The sequence below is a fragment of the Aulonocara sp. 'chitande type north' Nkhata Bay genome, linkage group LG18, assembly GCF_057382095.1.
Source record: "Aulonocara sp. 'chitande type north' Nkhata Bay isolate Kocher_YH1m ecotype deep benthic linkage group LG18, A_spYH_male_GT1.1, whole genome shotgun sequence".
Classification (NCBI taxonomy): domain Eukaryota; kingdom Metazoa; phylum Chordata; class Actinopteri; order Cichliformes; family Cichlidae; genus Aulonocara; species Aulonocara sp. 'chitande type north' Nkhata Bay.
In genome coordinates, this window is record NC_141361.1 from 10,703,137 (window position 1) to 10,716,732 (window position 13,596).

The 13,596-nt window shown below is 39.6% G+C and overlaps 1 protein-coding gene across 1 annotated transcript in view; it reads left to right on the forward strand.

Annotated features, from left to right (window-relative positions):
• Nucleotides 1-13,596, forward strand: part of glis1a (GLIS family zinc finger 1a) — a 67,791-nt gene that overhangs the window by 18,239 nt on the left and 35,956 nt on the right. The window lies entirely within an intron of this gene.

The window sequence follows — 13,596 nt, forward strand, 5'->3', positions numbered from 1 at the left end:
AGGCGACAGAGACAAATGTGGTGACAAGGTGAGTAATGAGAAAGTTTTGCAGGGATCGCTTGAGGATGTTACAGAAACGAACCTCCGACACAAATTAACAGAGCATGATACTGCAAGTGTGAAAAAACAAGAAAACCAATTAAAAAAAACAAGATGAGGATGATTGTTTAAAAAAAACAATGACTATGATTGTGCTTGCTTTCCTGATCTAAAATGCTGTCTTCACAGCCTTTGGGCTCATCAACTGTAAAACAGATGGTCGTCTCTGCATCTCCTCTACTAAGTTTCATGGTAAAAATGTGCACTGTATTGCTCAACCTTGAATGAAAAAGCAACCAAATATAAGTAAACTATGATTTTTAATTTTTAGAGGCATAATCTTCTAGATGTATTATGTAATAAGAACATTAAAATAAATGCACATAAAGTTCATTTTCTACCACAACACACAGGCTTCTTTGACGAGTCACCTGGTTAACAACCAGAGTGCTTATCCGTTGCACATGCCATCTGTCATTGTTCAGTCTGTTATTTGCAGCTCATTTCTGTATTTTATTTACATTGTTGTTAAACATCACTTGTTTTGTCTTTTTGCATGTCTGTTCTAAGCTGTTGAGCTTTCACGGCCACTGTAACCAATCCCAGCCTTGAGGGCATATCTGTTTTAAATAACACTTACCTGGATCTTTATTTTTTTGATGGATGGTCTCTGTTTTTCCTTCCAGCTGCAGAGTCTATATTTGTGGGGATGGAAGACTAATCGGGTCCTCTGTTGGGGTCTTGTATTGCAGCTTTGCATTCTTTCCTTCAGTTTCAAGCTGTGCTGCAGGCATTGGTGTTTTTTGTTACCAGAACTAGCCTTGCTTTCAGCAATGCTTGCAAATATAGACATGGCTGAGCGTCTTAACTGGCGTCACCACTGATTTTTGTCATGGCAGTGTTGCAGCTTCACATTGCCCTCTTTTATTGAGCTGACACGGATGCCGTAGGGATTTATACTTGCGTGGAATAAATGTATTCAGCACCTTTTTCACACAGAACTGGCTGCGAGAAGCTGACTGGCACACAGAGCGGACAGGTTCAGAAACGAGGTGCCAACTCTCAGCCATGTGGTCCTCATCAGTGGCATTGATGTCCCCAGACTGGAACTTTGGCATGGCCATACCATCCACAGGTGTTTTTGCACCTGCTTCATCTTCTAGTTATGTCTGACTTTCCATTTGAGCTCTCGGTCAACACAAAGCTCTTTAATTCGCAGTAGAATTTTTTGTGAAATGTTCACGTGTCGTTCAGTCTTCATGTTAAAATCCAAGTACAGCATAGGCCTTCAGCAGGATATTTTCTTGACATGATGCCCATATTTGGCAGAAAACCTCAGCAGTCTGTGCTTTCCCAAACCTCCAAAACACAGTTCTTGTAACATGTTTTCATGTGTGACAACACAGTGGCTAAGGTTTGGTTAGGTTTGGGAACAATTGTGGTTGTGGTTAACCTCTCAAGCTCTGGGCTATTTTCCTTTTTTTAAATTTCCACCTGAAAAAACACTGGCAAATTCAGTCAGCAACTGATGCAATGCTTAATACATAAAATTTCCATAATGAAGGGTTCAGACTACACAGTATTGGCATGAAAATAATCTTACCAGAAACACATGGACTTACAAGAACTGATGTTGTACCTCTGGTGTCTTGTAATGTCACGATAAAGACACTAGTATCTATTTCAGTAATCATTTGTGCAGCCTGGTTCTATTCTGTTCTCCACTTGTACTGAAACTTCCCACAGCACGTCTGTCACATTGACTAACTGAAGCTTAAAGCACTCTTACTCACACAACATTGGAAAATGAAAAACAGGCTGAAGAATGAACATTGCAGGTCTTGAAAGATGGTAACTATAATTGGTTCGTGACCAGCATCCAGTCTGTCATCAATAAAAACATAAAGCGCAGTGGAACCACTAAAAATAATGACAACCAGAGTTTTGTTCGTATTTTTGTACATGTAGATACACTGTCACAAGATTCTGTGTTTATTGTTTCTGTAATTTCCTGATTTCTTTTTTTTTTTTTTTGTAATACTCATTTATTTTGCAGTTTAGATAAACTTTTGTCACATCTCAGTCATGTCACTTACATAATTATGATCAAATGCCCCGTGAATGTTTTTCTGTGTGACTTTACTTCCTCCACATCATTTTGGAGCATTTTTTGCCCATTCTTTCTAACGACGTTGCTTCATTTTATTGAAGTTTGCAGGCATTTGTTTATGGCTTCACATTTGACTCTAGAATAATTTGGTATACAGAAGAGTTCACGGTGGACTCTGACTGCGACATTCCCGTGTCACGCAATAAAACAAACCCCAATTATTGCCCCTCCACCACTGTGCACTGTGCAATTTCACTGAGCGGTCTGACTTTGGGGTCAATTTGCTGGGACATCCATTTCTGGGACTACTTTGTCATTGTGTTAACACACCTGAATGCTCCAGATCATCAAACTGCCAAGCTGTTAAACACGTGTTCACACTTGATGATTAGTTAGTTGTTGCTGGATTGTTGTGGCACTCTTAGCACGAAGAGTGCTTTGCTCTTAAAGGGTTTCTCTTTTTTTGATTTTTCTTTTTTTCCCTCTTTACAAACTCTGATCTTTATGTGTGCGCTCCGATTTTTTTTTAGAAAAATCTGATACAGTTTTAGACTTTTGGCATCTTGCTTTTTTTGTCCTCTTTTCTGTGCTGATATTTAGTTACTTCTGAATAAAATCCCATCAGAGTTTAGTGGGATTTTAATGTAGGACACAAGTTCCTGTGAATCTTTATCTTGACACTCCAAACAATTTTTGTTCAAACTCACATTTGAAAATTTTTAGTTACGTCAGTGTTTAAGTTCATAGCTCGTGATGGCCAACAGCAAATTGTGTTTAAAAATATTTAAGACTTTTCTCAGCATTGGGTACTTGGTTCTTGGTTTTGGAAAAGGGTAACGTACACCTCTAATCACAACAACGTGTCTCTGTATTCAGCCCGCAGTGTCAGGTCAGCAGCTTCAGCTCAGGCGTCTTCCCTCAGTGAAAATAAATCGTTCTCCTGTTGAAGCTGAATCAGTTTGACAGCTTGTACAGATGGGACATTTTTAGAGTTTAGTGCAGAACAGAAGCAGAAGATTGTGCTCATATTTTTATTCACTTTTACAAAAACTCTGTCCCCCAGCATGCAGGACTGTGATCCAAAGCACATTTATAGGAATTTATTACTGCCCTCTATGTGTCTTCTGATGGGAGTCTTGCTGAGGATGATGATGAACAGTTGTCACTGTTAATATATATGCAAAAGGTGCCAGTTGGTCTCTTAGCGGTAGATATATCAGCACAGCAGGTAGTTTTCTTTTCTGTCTTCTGGGGTAAATCGGCAAATAAACACTGAGGTTCGGTGGAGCTGCAGAACTCAGATTTCAAAGTAAGTACATTTCATGTTTGTGAAATCATGAGCTTACAGTAGTAAATTGAAGCTTGTGTTTGCTGTTGGATCTGGATTCATGCGTTTGAGCATCAAAAAAGCAGCGTCACAATTTCTCTGCTACTGTTTACCATAAACATTTTGTGAGGTATCTGTAAATGTGCTTATTTGAGGACCCAATAAATTCCACTAATGTGCACGAATGTATATTTAGCAGCTTGGCTCTGTTACCCATGACCCAGCATGGAACAGAACAGAGATCACTGACAACAAAACTGGCAATGATTAAGTCAGAGCACAAAAGATAGAGGTGGGTTGCAAAGTGGCTTGCAAGACTGTCTGCAGCTTAATCAGTGAACCCTATAGGAGCTAGGAAACTGGATGAATAAAAGGGTATTGGCTGAACCTTCAGGTGATGTGAGCTGGCAATCGAGGTTAGCTGAACTGCCTGAGCTAACTCTGTGCTTAACTGTAAAACTGAGACTGAATTATGTTAGAGCAGCAGTAATTTCCTTCTGTTGTAATTTGCCATTTAAAGTGGTCCAATATTGTAAAGTAGCAATACATTTTTAATAACATTACATTTAATATGCTTTCTTATACAGAATTCAAAAGATCAGTCAAGAATAAACCTGGAATAAAAATTTATGTCTAGATTTTTTCTGCAATTGGCTATGAGTTGACCGGCAAAAAAAAAGTATTTATTTCAGGAAATGAACTTTTTCACTAGCTCATTAAAAGGGATTCATTAAAGTTTTTTGGTTTTTTTTTTTTTTTTTTTGGGGGGGGGGGGGGGGGGGGGGTGTTCATAGATTTTGAACAGTAGTAGAAAGAAACAGATGCGTCAATATATAGAAAGATCTATAGGGGAATAAATGGGAGAATATTTACTTAGTTACTGGTTACTGGTTACTGGTTTGTCTTTCTGGAAAATCTGACTTTAATACATGAAATCTCCGTGTGTTTGTTTGCTTGCGAATTCCTCTTACCCCATCAGGAGTTGAACATCCAACACTGGCCCCTGAAGATTTTTATCTATATTGGATGTTATGATTAATACAATCATGTTGCCTAGCAAGCACCTACAAACAGGCTAAAATCACTGACCATTTGTAGCATTTACTCACTTTTAACACCTCATAAAACCACTAAGGATTTAATTTCAGTTTCAAAACAGTAACATCTAATTTATATCCACAAAGCTTTCATTATGCATGATATATAGTGATGTCATCATGTTTCCGAGCAACCACCTAACATCGAACTAAAATTACTGACCAACTGTAGCACGAGCAAGTAGTACTTATAAAAACATAAGAGCAAAGTAGGGAAGCTTATTTGAATCTTTAGTGCAGTCACTTGTATGAATATAGCAAGGTGTGAATGTGTACTGAATATAAAGCAGGAAGCTGTTAGGAAAAAAGTTTGCCTTTCCAGTTTCCTGTGGACAAATATAGGCTAATGACCTGAAAATGCAGTAAACTAGGATTTATTAGCATACCACAATCCCACAAAATTGTTTTCACAGGATTAAGGTGTTTTCTCACCGACATCTTCAACATCTCTCTGAGCAGTGCCGTTGTCCCCACGTGCTTCAAGGCCACCACCATCGTCCCCGTGCCCAAGAAGTCTTCTGTGTCCTGTCTCAATGACTACCGCCCTATCGCACTTACACCCACCATCATGAAGTGCTTCGAACGGCTCGTCATGAGACACATCAAGACCCTGCTGCCCCCCTCACTGGACCCAATGCAATTTGCATACCGCCATAACCGCTCAACGGACGACGCCATCTCCACTGCACTCCATCTTGCCCTGACACACTTGGACAAGAAGGACTCACACGTCCGAATGCTGTACATAGATTTCAGCTCAGCATTTAACACGATCATCCCCCAACAACTGATCGGAAAGCTGAGCCTGTTAGGCCTGAACACCTCCCTCTGCAACTGGATCCTGGACTTTCTGACCGGAAGGCCTCAGTCAGTACGGATCGGGAACTGCACCTCCAGCACCACCACACTGAGCACTGGGGCCCCACAAGGCTGTGTGCTCAGTCCTCTGCTGTTCACACTGCTGACTCATGACTGTGTAGCAACACACAGTTCAAATCACATCATTAAATTCGCTGATGACACGACCGTGGTGGGTCTCATTAGCAAGAACGACGAGTCAGCGTACAGAGAGGAAGTGCAGAGACTAACGGACTGGTGTAAGGACAACAACCTGTCTCTGAATGTTGACAAGACAAAAGAGATGGTTGTTGACTTTAGGAGGACACGAGGCGACCACTCACCGCTGAGCATCAACGGCTCCTCTGTGGAGATCGTTGACAGCACCAAATTCCTGGGTGTACACCTGGAGAAGGACCTCGGCTGGTCCCTCAACACCAGCTCCCTGCACAAGAAAGCCCAACAGCGTCTCTTCTTTCTGAGAAGACCGAGAAAGGCCCGGCTTCCACCACCGATCCTGACCACCTTCTATAGAGGAACTATTGAGAGCATCCTGAGCGGCTGCATCACTGTCTGGTTTGGGAGCTGTGCCATATCAGACCGCAAGACCCTACAGCGGATAGTGGGAACAGCAGAGAAGATCATCGGGGTCTCTCTACCCTCTATTGAGGACATCTACACCACACGCTGCATTCGCAAAGCCACCAGCATTGTGGCTGATCGGACACACCCCTCTCACACACTCTTTACACTCCTGCCATCTGGAAAAAGGTACCGAAGCATTCGGGCACGCACATCCAGACTGTGCAACAGCTTTTTTCCACAAGCCATCCGTCTCCTCAGCAAAAAGGGACTGACTGATAAACACGCACACACACACATACACTAACATTATCACTCAGCTTAACTCAAATACCTCAAAACATTGAGACTGGACTGACTAACCAACACAAAGCGCAAACACACTGACCTACACCACCAAACCATCGCACACACCAACCTGTAAATGCTCTTTTGCACAATATTATTACTAGATATATTATATATTATTATTTTTTTTGCACTAACTTGTCTTGTAGCACCTTGGTTCCTGGAGGAACGTTGTTTCGCCTCACTGTGTATTTTTAAACTGTATATGGTTGAAGTGACAATAAAGTTGAACTTGAACTTGAACTTGAACTTGAAATTGGAGGATCTGAGACAAATTATTTAGAGAAGTGTAAACTCTCAGACTGCGGCCAACTTTCTTGGTTACTGGGATACTGGTCTCTCATGTTCATTATAAAAACACAAGTGACAGTTGTGAAACTAGTTATGTAATTAAAAAGCTTTCTTTAATGCATTGCCAGCCACATTTATGAGATTTTATTCTCCTGCAAACATATTGTCTTAACCTGAAATATGCTGCTGCCTTGAGGATTTCTACATGTATTTTCTTTCTAATTCAGGAACTAAGATTTACACTTGTTTTAGTCTTGCATGATTTATGTGAGAAGTCTAATATAACTCAATGGGAGAGTTACAAATCAGAACTTAGGTGTACTTTGAAATGAATGATGCAAATATGTCTTAGAAATGCTACTTTGTTTTGATATTATAGCAACTTCTTTCTGTAAGCCAATATGAAAATCATCACTAATGAATACATGTACACGAAAAATATTGTAAATACTGCACATTCACATATGCACATATTATTCAGAATAGTAGATAATGAATATTTACCTTTTAAACTCTTGTTTTGTTGTTTTTACTATTTGATCATTTAAAAAGGACACAAACACAAAGAGGTTTGTGTTCTCCATGTCTTTCTACTTTATTCACTAAAACAGCGGTCCCAAACCTTTTTTGTGCCACAGACCGGTTTAATGTCAACAATATTTTCGCAGAACGGCCTTTACAGTGTCGCAGATAAATACAATAAAATAAAATGATACGACCAAGACAAAAACTATATTGTTGTGTAAACGCAACAATCAACGCAAATTCACTGTGTAATTGTGTAACTTTATTAGCAGCCTTCTCCTGAAATGCGCCAACAACACCGAGAGTAAAATCTTCCTCTTAATGCTCTCTGGTCGCTATGGTAATGCATAAATATTTCTTTCAAAATAAGACGCGCAACTACAACACGGGAAAAGACCCAGGGAAACAGAGTTAACGATAAAATCCCCGAAAACCATAACCCGAGCCTCAACTCTCACGGCCTGGTATCAAGCGGCTCACGGACCAGTACCTGTCGGTGGTCCGGGGTTGGGGACTGCTGCACCAAAACATATCAAAAGCTTGTCTTAGCTAATCCTCCTGATTGCTGCTGTTGTTTTAGCCTGAAGGCACCAAACCATGTTTTAAATTTATCACTAACATGTTGTGTTAGGAAAAAACTTCCTTGTTGCCTCATTTAATCACTGATTTTGGTCTCCACCAACACCAAATAGGCCATTCTTTATTTGCCATTTAGTCCATCTTGGAATTTATGTTATTTCTGAGATTAACCAAAATTACTCAAGAACTTTCAATTTTATTTTTTTTAACATTTGTATTAGTGAAGTCACCCACAAAGCTTTTAAAACAACAACATTTGGGCCATGATTTATCCTGTAATTTCATACCTTTTGTGCATAGTTAAGGCATGCAGAAAAAGAATTGCCGTTAAAGAGCTTGGGAAAATGTTGCAAACAAAGTGTTGTTAACATGACATGTGTGTACTGTAAAAACAGATACATTCTTTTCATTTTAAGTTGATGCAGTTTTTCTTTAAAAAAGTTACACTTATGAACATTATGCTTGTAATGTTGCTATAATTGCAATGTGTATATAACTACAGTTTGCAATAATTACAATTTTAATGCAGTAAAAGGACATAAATCTTTGCCACATGAATCTGGAATTTTTGAGAAAAGCTGCTGCAAAGCATTTTTTAGCCACAGTAATCACAAAAGAAATTCCATAGGGAGTGACTAATTCCTCTGCCATGTTCAACAGCTGGTCACTAATGCCGTCTGTCTTGGTCTGGTGCTCAGTAAGTTGTGCACAGAGGTTTTATCAGAGCTCTTTGACTAAAACGGCTTCCTGCTGTGTCTGGAAACATGATTGATGAGAGCATCAAGTTTACATTCATCCAAAACAATGAGCTGAAAGAAACCGAAACACTTTGACACGCTCATCTTTGTTCTTAAACGCTTGCATAACACATATTGATTACTTCAGCTTTAAGGGCTGGGTGGGAGAGGGTAGTCTGACCGTTATGTGCTTGGAGAACCTTTTTCCTCTGTCAAAAGCTCCCAGAGACAAACATATTAAGTCTTACTCATAAGAATCTGACAAAATGCTGAGTTCACATGCACCTGATGAAGTGATAACTCAAACTGTGTGCTGTTTTGACAGCATGTTTTGACAGTGCAAAACAATGAGATCCTGCGTATTTGTGTGTACTAAACTTTACTCTTATGTGTAAATAAAGTTGATCTGTAACAGGCTTTTTGGTGCAAACAATAGCACGTTAGATTCCTAGTCAAACACTTGAGATGTGATTCAAAGTTTGTGGGTTTAAGACCCACCAGTCAGGTTTTTGTTGTTTACAGATGTGGTTTTTACTGGGAAATATCATCTTTTGGTGTGGTATGATATCTTTAATCTGCACACGTTTTTTTTGTTTGTTTATATTTTGTTTTAGTTTTTTTAGTTTTTTTTTGTTGGTCATCTGCTAATTAGAGGGTCAGAGGCTCGATTTCCTGGCTCCTCCAGTCTGCATGTCGAAGTGTCCTTGGGCAAGATGGTGATAAGAGTGGAAAACAAGAAATAAATATTATTTACTTAGTAATGTGTGCTCAGTCTTAGCACAAGTCAGTGAACTCTAATTGCCACAGCTCTGGATTATTTATGAAGATTTGGGAAACCTAATTCTGTTGTATGTGTTCGCATTTCTCAGTTTAATAAGGATATCTTTCCCACGTTTGAGTTGAACCAAGAGGCACTGAAAAAGTTTGTAATTCAAGACCCAAAGTGCTTATTGTTGAGACAAGTACACATTTGCTTGTCCTGAAATGCCACAGCTGTGTTTAGCTAACCACAGCGAGTGAGTCCTTAAAAGACGCCACATGAGATGAGGCTGCTATTTCATAGAGTTTGCTGGTTCAGTTGAGGCTTTGTGGGTCACTTTTCTTAGTATTGCCGTCTAACTCTTCTTTCTGGATCAAGACCAAAGTGGTTTGCGAACAGACAATGCTAAAAATGTCCTCTGTGTGCTATATTTACAGCTGTATTTATGGCATAGAGGATTTTTACACAAGTCCCGGTTTGACGCTAAAGAGGAGCAGTTAGATTACAAATGTGAACATCAAATCTTCATATTCATAAGCTCTTACAGCTAAAAGAATCTAGTTTGGAATTATCCCATTTCAAACATGCCAAACCACATCTGCTATCGTTAATCCCTTGCAACTCATCGACACACAGACACATCGCAGCCTCTCTAATTAAAAGTCAACCACAGTTCCCATGACATGACTATGGTGGGGGAACTCCAGCGATTTACAGGAAGAATCGTAAAACTGTAAACCAGACTATAACAGGAAACTATGGGCATTAACCTACACTTAGCGACTCCTTCGTCAGCTAATATAACTACAGAACTGAACTTACTCATCCTCTTAGCTGTGTTGGCCTGTGGCTCGTAAAATAACCATCAGCATAAAATCCTTTTGAATCTTTCCAATGACTAATTACACGTGGCAGCGATCCTACTGAAAATTAGATCATCGATATCTGGCAGATGGTAGAGAACTGTGGAAATCAAGTCAAGTCCAATAAACAGTCAAGGACTTCTGCACAGTAGAGCTACTGTATATGTGACAGGGGTGGGGGTGCTTGTGTTTGGCCCACCATTTTCCAGCCTCCCTGTATTGCATCAGTAGCAAACGGTGAGATGCGGTCCATTACTCTTCCTCTGTTAACAAGCATCTGGACCAGGTTCCAGGCAATCGGCTGCCACACAGCAACTGGCTGTTTGCTGCAAGGGTGGCCTAAATGCCTGGAGTAATGAATCAGCTCTGAGTGTCGCAGCAGCAAACACACACTCGTTGCAGAATTACACTCTAAGATATTTGACTGAAGTCTGCTGACAAGGAGCGCTGGACTGTGTTTGTTTTGGTTTTTACTCCATCCAAAACCTTTCCTTCTGGTCACTGTGGTCTATTTGTTGTTAATGATTGGACACAAAATGGAAACGAGGGAATAACATTTAGAGAATGAGACAGTCTGGGTTTCATGCTTCATACTGTTGAACAGCGTGGCAAGTTGTCACACCAGCTGAGTTACAATCAATCCTGACTCAGTTCAGCCGACATGGTAAAATGTGCTAAGTGCTGTCTTTAAAAGGGCAAGTCCATCATTTTTACAAATCAAAATCTGTTTATAGATTGTGTTTAAGGCCTTTTAGGGAGTTGGGGTAAATCTACTTGAGTCAACTTCTGTTTGATCTCCAAACAGCGCAGCGTTAGTTCAGGCAGGTCTCAAAGTCGAGCTCGGCTGCACTCCGGGCTCAGCAGCTCATCTCATTACCAGCCCACATTAGCTGATGGCTCAGCTGATACCCTTCTACATAACCAATTGGTAAATCTTTTCAAGGGCACACTGTTTATTGTGCTTTAGTCTGTCCCATACTAGGTGCAGATCTGCCTCTTTTTAGACAGCCTCCACCCCAGTTCCTCCTTTTCATGGTGTATCTGACTTGATCAAAGTAAATCTGCTCTTATTGATGCCTGTTGGGTCTTGTCACTGCTCTCACCACCTTTTCCTTTCCACCCATGTTTGCATAAAGATTGAGAGGTCCTAGGCTAGAGCCGTGCTGCTCAATATAAATTACTATAAGTAAAAAAACTTCTTGTGTTGATTAGTGTTTCAGACTGAAACAAGCTCACAAGTCCTCTTTAGCAGCATGAGTGGTACATCATCCTTTATCAACACAACACATGAATGTAGGGCTGCTCAATTAATCGAATTTTAATCACGATTATGATCTGGGCTTTCAACGATCATTAAAAATGACTGAGCCGATTATTAGCCCCTCCCTCATTTATCCGCGACACCTTGAAGGCCGGTCCGTGAAAATATTGTCGGGCATAAACCGTCCGTGGCGCAAAAAAGGTTGGAGACCACTGATTAAGAGGACCCGAGGGAAGCTCGGAAAGCTAAGCAGAAGTTATTTGGAGAGTGACTGCCGTTGGTTGAAAAGAGAGGTAAAAAAAAACTTCAGTGGTGTTGCACACTATTTTATATTATTTTTTAAAGTCATTGTTAACCCTTTAAAGCCGGTCAGAGCAGCACGCTCCGTTTTGTGTAATTATTTTTAAATCCCTGTAGAACCTGAACCGTGTAAGCTAGCGCAATAATTTGTTTTGCATATGAAACGGAGGAGTTGTACTTACATCTTATGCCATCAGCTTGTCCTCGGTCACGGTTTCGTTCCACATATAGCTTTGCAAAAATTGCATAAAAAGCGCTTGCAGGAACAAAAACATAATATTCCAGAAACAGGCTTTGCCGTTCCTATCAGCTGTTCGTAACACTTCCCACAGTGAAATGATGCACATGCTGTTTTCTTTGCAAATTTGCATCATAGGATTGTTTTTTGTTTTTCCTGCAGTATATAAAAATTGGTGTATCTCCAAAATAAAACTATGAAGAGACTCAAAATAAATTTCCTGTTGTTGTAAACTATTTTTTGCAACTTTATTGTATTTAAAGTTTTGAGGGATAAACCTCTTAAATTTCTCCAAGTAGAAATATATGTAAACAAAACAAAAGCGATTTTCTATTTTTTTTGTAGTTTATTGCACTTTTTTGCAATTTATGTAATTACTATGCACTTAATGCATACATATTATTAAAATATGGGCTATAACAGTTGTATTGATGTATAGCAACTTGAAATGCTCCCACAAATGGCACTACAACATGTAAAAAAAAATAATATAAGCTCTGGTGGACTTGGTTCTATAGTAGGTCTTAAAGGGTTAAATAAATATCGTCAAATAATCGTGATCTCAATTTCAGTGAAAAATAATCGTGATTATCATTTTTGCCATAATCGAGCAGCCCTACATGAATGTTTAATGAATTGTCAGTTCAAGGTGATACAAGTATTGAATTTTTATAAGAAACATTCATTAGACAATATGAGCGTTCCAGTCCTCTTTTTTTTTTTTTTAAACAGTCTTCTGCATGTTGTGTAGTGGTCAGAAATGAAACAGGTTTTTCTTTTAAAATGAAAGTAAAAAAACAAATCATTAAACCCAACAGCCAGGACACTAAACACCATAAAATCCAAGGACCTCCAGAGTGTTACAGACAGTTTTGGTGAAAATAATCCCCAGTTTGATCAAGATTTTCTTAGTTTTGTGAGTCCTTAAGTTTAGAGTAATGCTTCTCATGAGAGAAGCATCTTTGGAAATTTGTTTGTGAAGGAAACTCTGCTGAGGCAATGGCCGAGTGATGAACCAGTGGTTGATGGGTGAATTCCATGGTAGATGTGGTGAGGCTTGAGTGTAAGAGATGGAATATCTCTTTTCAAATGCACAGATCATCACACGTGTCTCGTTCCAGCGCAGTGACTTTTTGCAGCTTTTCCATTTCATGCTGCATCGTACGCTAATCTTTTTAAATTTCAGGCTATTATATTTTATTTTTTGCTCTACAACATTTATCTGTCTGGTTCACAGCCCTTTTGACTATAGATTTCTGTATAGTAGGCCCTTTTTATGTCAGCGCTGCCCTTGAGCAGTAAATCCCCACCCACCTGTTGTTTTAGCGCTCTGTCTGCAAAAGACAGCCAGTCAGAAGACAGAAAAGTTAAGGGCAGATAGGCTAGAACAACTTGTTTCAGACACTAGATGAACAAAGGGGCTGCACCAAGGCCCAGGATAAGATAAATAAGGATTATTATTGAAATGTGGCCTATGCAAAGCTGTTCTGCTAGATTCCAATATTAAAATTATGGAGCTGCAAAGAGCATCATACTGTAGGTCAGCTTTAACTCTAGCTTCAGCAGTAGCTTTTGCAGCTAACTGACCTTGTTTATTTTCAAGACTTGTGTCGTAGTTAGGCAAGAAAACTAGGGTACATATACTTGAATGCAATTCTTCAGGTTTTAAACTGTTTTTTCGATCATAAAAGATTCAAGCACT